This window comes from Rhinolophus sinicus, linkage group LG05, assembly GCF_036562045.2.
Source record: "Rhinolophus sinicus isolate RSC01 linkage group LG05, ASM3656204v1, whole genome shotgun sequence".
Lineage (NCBI taxonomy): Eukaryota > Metazoa > Chordata > Mammalia > Chiroptera > Rhinolophidae > Rhinolophus > Rhinolophus sinicus.
In genome coordinates this window covers 127,345,812-127,353,078 of record NC_133755.1, presented here as the reverse complement: position 1 = coordinate 127,353,078, position 7,267 = coordinate 127,345,812, and the positions used below count along the sequence as shown (strand labels likewise).

At 36.9% G+C, this 7,267-nt stretch overlaps 1 pseudogene; it reads left to right on the top strand.

Moving 5' to 3' along the window:
- The first annotated feature begins 1,777 nt into the window (after positions 1 to 1,777).
- Positions 1,778 to 2,928, top strand: LOC109454885 (actin, cytoplasmic 2; annotated as a pseudogene).
- Positions 2,929 to 7,267: the final 4,339 nt, after the last annotated feature.

Below are 7,267 nucleotides of genomic sequence, written 5' to 3'. Positions count from 1 at the left end.
TAAATCAATGGAACAGAATAGAGCCCTGGCACAGACTCATGCATATATGAAAACTTTTATATGACAAAAGTGTTGATGAAGATTAGTGTCATCAGAATGACTTAATCTCTAAAGGGTGCTAATGTAATTGATTATTTGTAATAAAAAAAAATCACAAAAATGGTTCATTTTCTTAAATCGCACCAAAAATTAAACATAAGTGGATTTCTGTCTTACATGTGAAAAAAAACCCCGAATATTTTATGAACTCAGAATAAATATTTTTATGAATTTAAAGTATGGAAAATTTCTGAGATAAAATACAAAATGCGCCAATCATTTAAAAGATTTGTGTTCTCTCTGCAAATTAAGAACTGTGGAACAACAAGTGTGGAAAACAAGCTGCAAACTAAGGGAAATTATTTGCTATGTATTTTAACTAAAAAAGGACAAGTATCCAAAAATATATAATGAAGACCCACCTATCAAAGGAACAAAAAAATCAGAAAAGGGAAAACAACAACAACAACAACAAGAAAACAAAACAAAAATGAGTAAAACACAAAAATAAGCATTTCATAAATGATGAAACAGGAAAACTCTATTAATATAAACAAATATGCTCATATTGCTTAACAATATAATTCAGAATGAACCATCATGAAAAATTATTTTGTGTCCATCAAATACATATTTTTAAAACTGTGATATATTTGACATAATTTGCATGTATGTGAAGTTTAATCTAGTTTCTTAAAATAAATACACACATCCAGTGAGCTATTTAAAGGTAAGGGAGAAAGAATTAACTAACAGTCAAGCATTATGAAAAAGCAGAGGTTTAGTCTTGGGCAGAATGAGGAACTCTGTGTCTAGGTGCACCTCACATTAATGTAAAGTATGGATGGATGTAGAAAAAGTAACTATGTAGAGAATTTAAGGCAATTTTTGCCAAGTGAACTAGATATTTCTTGGAGAAATTTAGGGAAGGCTTAAATTTAGGGAAGGCTTATCAACTTAAGTAAAGGAAGAGAGGACTGAGGAGACAGTTAAAATAGCTGCCTGCTATTTCCTCCCACAATGAAAGGTTCTCCAACACTGAATTTAATATATAAAATAAAATATAAAGGTAAACCTACCCCTTTGTTTTCATTATGGGATGCAAACTTTTTCATAAGCATAGAGTATGTGCAAACTGTATGATGTATACGGGACTTTATATAGTACTACGTACAAGAATAATGTAACCTTTACTTATACCATTATAATTTTAAAGGTACCTAGAATTTGTATTAATCATGTATTTTAAGACATGCAGAGTGGAAATAACTGTCATGAAGGAGACATTTTATTATATTTAGGGGGCCCTGGAAACAAGAGACACGGCACACCCCACAGGGCCAGAAGGCAGCACTGAGGCAAGGTGGTCAGGCAGAGAGAGAGTTAGAACTGCGGGCAGGACCCTTTCTTGTGATTATGGCAGGAAGACAAAGCTCCTTGTAATGTAGGCAAGAAGTGAGGATGTGTTTAATATGATCAGACTGTACAATATGAATCGCATGCCCTCCTGAAGGGGAATGACACACCTAAGGTGACAAACAAGGATGAGGACTGGAGTAGGGTACATGAAAGGAAGCCAAGTCATCAATACCGATGGTTATTACAATTATCTCAAACAGAATGCAATTTCTTCTGTTAAGAGTAAATGCACTGCCGAGACCACATCCGCCCACCAACACTGGCCTCTTGCCTTTGTTGTTCCACCACTGCCACCAGTCTACACCGTCTTCAGCTCACCATGGATAACGCTATCACTGCCCTTGTGGTAGACAATGGCTCCAGCATGGGCAAGGCTGATTTTGTCTGCCACAATGCCTCCCTGACCATCTTTCCCTCCATTGTGGGGCACCCCAGCACCAGGGTGTAATAGTGGACATGGGTCAGAGGACTCCTATGTGGGCAATGAGGCTCAGAGCAAGAGGGACATTCTGACCCTGAAGTATGGCATTGTCACCTACTGGGACAACATGGAAATCATCTGGCACCACACCTTCTACAATGAGCCACCTGTGGCCCCTAAGAAGTACCCTGTGCTTCCAACCTATACCCTTCTGAACCCCAAGGCCAACCATGAGAAGATGACCCAGATTGTGTTTGTGACCTTCAACACCTCAGCCATGTACGTGGCCATCCAGGCCATGCTGTCTCTATACTCCTCTGGCCATACCACTGGCATCGTGATGGACTCTGGTGATGGGGTCACTCACTTGTGCCCACATTGGAGGGTACGCCCTCCCCCATGCCATCCTACCTCTGGACCTGGCTGGCAGGGACCTGACAGACTACCTCATGAAGATACTCACAGAATGCAGCTACAACTTCACCACCACCACTGAGCAGGACAGCGTGGGTGACATCAAGGAGAAGCTGTGCTGCGTCACCCTGGACTTGGAGCAGATGGCCACTGCGGCCTCCAGTTCCTCCCTGGAGAACAGCTATGAGCTGCCTGACGGATAGGTTATCACCATTTGCAATAAGCGGTTCTGTTGCCCAGGCCCTCTTCCAGCCTTTCTTCCTGTCCTTCCTGGACTTGGAATCCTGTGACATCCACAAAACTACCTTTAACTCCATCATGAAGTGTGATGTCGCCATCTGCAAGGACCTCTATGCCACACAGTGCGGTCTGGTAGTACCACCATGGACTGAAGCATCCCTGACAGGATGCAGAAGGAGATCAACGCCCTGGCCCCCAGCACCATGAAGATCAAGATCATTGCGCCCCTGAGCACCAGTACTCCTGGGTACTCTGTGTGGATCTGTGGCTCCGTCCTGGCCTCGCAGTCCATCTTCCAGCAGATGTGGATCAGCAAGCAGGAGTCCTGCCCCTCAATCATCTACTGCAAAGGTTTCTGGGCAGACTGTTACTTAATTGGTTATACCCTTTCTTGACAAAACCTAACTTTGGCAGAAAACAAGGTGAGACTTGCATGGCTTTATTTGTTTTGTTGTTTGTTTTGGCCCTTGACTCAGGATTTAAAAACTGTAAAGGTAAAGGTGACAGCAGTCAGTTGGAGTGAGCATCTCCAAGGTTCTGCGATGTGGCTGAGGACTTTGATTAAAATTTTTTTTATTATTATTATTTTTTTTAGCTGTCATTCCAAATATTGTGAGATGCATTGTTACAGGAAATCCCTTGCCTGCCCCAAAGCTTCCCACTTCTCCCTAAGAAAGGCCAGTCCGAGTGTGAGTCACACGGGAGAGTGATGATAGCATTGCTTTTGTGTAAACGATGTAATCCAAATATTTTTAAATCTTTGCCTTAATACTTGTTCTTTTTGTTTCTTTTCTTTTGAATGATCAGCCACCATGCTCCCTAATTTTTCCTCCAATTTGAGATGTATGAAGACTTTTGGTCTCCCTGGGAGTGGACTGAGGTGTGGAGGCAGCAAGGGCTTACGTGTACACTGACTTGAGACCAGTTCAACAAAGTGCACAGCATAAAGAAAAAAAAAAAAAAATCCATGTCTATTCTCCAATAAACCAATCAATCAATGGAAAAAGGAAAACAAAAGTAAGGAAGTAATAACTTTTCTCTTTGTATGTATTATAACATTTATATTTATCCTTCAATCCTCTAATTTCACTTTCTTTTCTATGGATATATTAGCCTGTTTGCTTGTTTTCAGTGTAAGGTTTTCCTGGATAGAGTTCAAATCTGGGTCTCTGTAAAATTTACTGGGGTTTTCTCTCACTTCTTCAAATTAACTCTTCATCTCTTCCTCCTGAATAATACTGAGTTTATAAAGAAAGTCAATATAGGTAATTAAAAATAAGCCATTAATTGGTCAATATCCCTGTACAATATTTAATGTTCATCCTACATAAAAGAGAATTTAACAAGCAGCTCTATGAGGAGGTTATTGACTTTTAGGTGGAAAAAAGGATTCATCAGAAGATATTGGTATAATTAAACATAAACATTATCACTGTGCTAGAGAGAATGATAAGCAGAATAAAACATCTAAACATGAAACTACATTAAATGATAGAGCAAATATGATAATGAACTCAGTAACATGGGTTTCTATGTTTTAGTTTTGTGTTGAAGATTTTTTATTCCTAAAAAAAGGTAATGTAGAACATTTGTATTTCACAAACTGAAATGATGAGGAATGTCCAATAGCCTTTACTTCTTTGCTGCAGGCTGATACACTGATCTCCAAGGCTCACACTCTGCTGAAACATCTCTTTCCTGCTGAGGTGCCTTCCAGAGCCTCCTCACTTGCTCTTGGTTTGATCTCTATTCCACATGCTCTGACTCAACCCTTTCCCCAACATTCTGAACTTATCTCATTGGTCACTCTTTTCAAGTTTGCTTGTTTGTTTGTTTGTTTTTACATAAGGGCACTCTTGATTTTTGGTTATGTGGAGATTGCCTTCAAATGTCTCTCTGTCAACAAGTTTGTACTAAATGCCATATTGAATCTTGTTCATCTCACCATTTTTCTCCAAATCTCTTGTCTTTCTCATTCTTGAGGCCCTTTATGCAACATGCTTTATGTAGCTTTGCTCTTTCTAACCAGTGTCTCCCCTAAGGAGATATATGGAGATGGTAACATAATGGCTAAGGAGAACAAGATTACCTGTTCTGAGGCCATATGGGATTGTTTGGGGTTTTGATATATATGAGTAGACAAGGAGGGTGATTTCTTTCTTAGGAGCCTTTGAGAGGCATGAAGGAGCTTTTGTATTTCCTTGGAACTAATAAAAAGATAGTGAAAAATAAGTGAATAGTGCGTAACCATGCCTGACCCATTCCCAAAGGTCATCAAAATTGTTATCATTATACACCCCCCGTTTAGTAGGACAATCTGGGGAAATCACCTCCAGGATTCTTTATTAACCAGTCTCATACCTTTTATTATATGAGTCTTCCTAACATTGGACAGTATTAAAACAGCTAAGAGGTTGGGAACATAAGATGGGAATGTATTTAATAAAGAACATGCCGAGATATGTCAGCCACAAAACTGAGAGTATATGAGAATGTGGAAGGAATGGAGCCTATGCAGTAGGAGGGCAAGATTGGGTGGCACGCAGGAAAAAAAGTGATGAGCACTGAGGAGTTTCCGATGGAAGGTACAGTGGCGGTATCCAGAGAGATCAACATCTCATGCTTCAAACAAGGTCACAATTTTCCAAAGTGTTTCAGACTACCTGGGCATGGCTAGGTATTCTTTTTCCAGGTTTTGAAATCATAAAATAAATTCCTCTATGCTAATACCTACAGAATATTTATATTTTTTCTAATATAGAATCTCCCAACTAGATTATGAAAATTATGTTTCATGTGAATATTTTTATTGCAAAACACATATTAATAAATATTGAATATATTACAAGTATTTGTAAACACACTGATTTACACATTTCCCAATGTCCTCCAAATTATTATAGCAGTTACAAAAGTTAAAAAAGATAAAGTAAAAATAAGAAGAAAGCATGTACAGGGGAAGAAATGAAGTGGTCCTGCAATCACGCAATAGAAAACAACTATAAAACTACACTAAAATTAGAAGAACATTCTAAAAACACTGAGAAGTATCTAAGAATATACAGAAACAAGAGAATTTAATCTCAAACAACTTAAAATGGTAGGAGTAAAAATTGAATCTTTTTTTTCTACAGGATACTGACCAGTCCCCAGAGACAGAAAACTCAGGTTGGAAATTACAGCCATCAGGGCTAAAGATGTTGGAGATAAACGTTGAGAGGTGGAAAAGATATAGCTAATATAAAGGAAAAACATGATAATGTAACATTCATAGAAAGAATGAAATCCAGTACATTACAAGAAAAGAAAATTACAAGTCAAATATCCCTGATGAACACACATGCAAAAATCCTCAGTATTTGGCAAAATTCAACATCCTTACATGATAAAAACTCTCAACAAATTGAGTATAGAAGGACTATAACTCAACATAATAAAGGCCATCTATGGCAAGTCCACAGCTAACATCAACAGTTAAAAGGTGAAAGCTTTCTCTCTAAGATCAGGAATAAGACAAGAATCCCCAGTCTCTCAACTTTTATTTAACATAGTACTGGAAGTTCTACCCAGAGCATTCAGGCAAGAAAAGGAAATAAAAGTCATCTAGATTAGAAAGGAAGACATAAAACTGTACTTATTTGCAGATGACATGGTATTATATACAGAAAACCCTAAAGACCCCACAAAACAAAAACTGTTAGAACCGTTAAACAAATTTAGTATAGAACTGAAAGTCATAGAGTAGTTGGAAAATATGAGTATTTCTGCAGCAAAGAAATCACAGAGATGGTAAACCCTATTTCTGCCCAAGAAGGGGAGTCATGGTAAATAAAAATATGTTGTTTTAACATTCCTATATTTTACCTTAAGTAATTTAACATTAATACTAAGTAAATTAGTATAAGTAAAATAATGGAAAGAAAAATAACTAGAATACCATAGATAAATGAAAAAAAATATTTAAAAAGTTATTAACACAAAATAAGACAAGAAAGAAACAATAGAGGAAAGAAAACAGTTGAGACAAATAAAAATAGCAAATTGGTAGAATAAACACAATACTATCAGTAATTACATTAAATGCTATTTATACTTTCAATCAATAGAGAGATTGTCAGACTGGATAAAAACCAAGAATCAACTATGTGCTGCTTGAGATGGACTTTAAATACAAAGGCACAAAAAGGGTAATAGTAAGAGACTATTATTAGTAAGAAAACGGATGCTATACAGAGAAAAATCGTACGAAAACTTGAATTCTAAAAATGTCAGGGAAAATAACTTTAAAATCAAGAATTATTGTTAGAGTAACATCATTATGATAAAGAATCAATGTAGCAGTGACATTGCAGTTATAAATATACATTTCACTAATAACAGGGATCAATATATGTGAAGCAAAAACTGAAACAATTTTGTAGTTTCTTATAAGGTTATCATATATTTACTAGGAGTACCAACAATCCCAATTGTATGTATGTACCAAAAAGAAATAAAAAAGTATATGTCCACATAAATAATTGTATGAAGATGTTCAGAAAATCTTTATTTGTAGTATTCCCAAACTGGAAACAACCTAAGTGTCTACCAACTGAAGAATGAATTGCCAAATTGTGGTTTTCCCATATGATGAAATACAACTCAGTGATTAAAAAATAATTAACTACTGCGATACACAAGTGAGACACAAGAGTCAAAATACAATATAATTCCATTTGTAAAACATTCTAATAA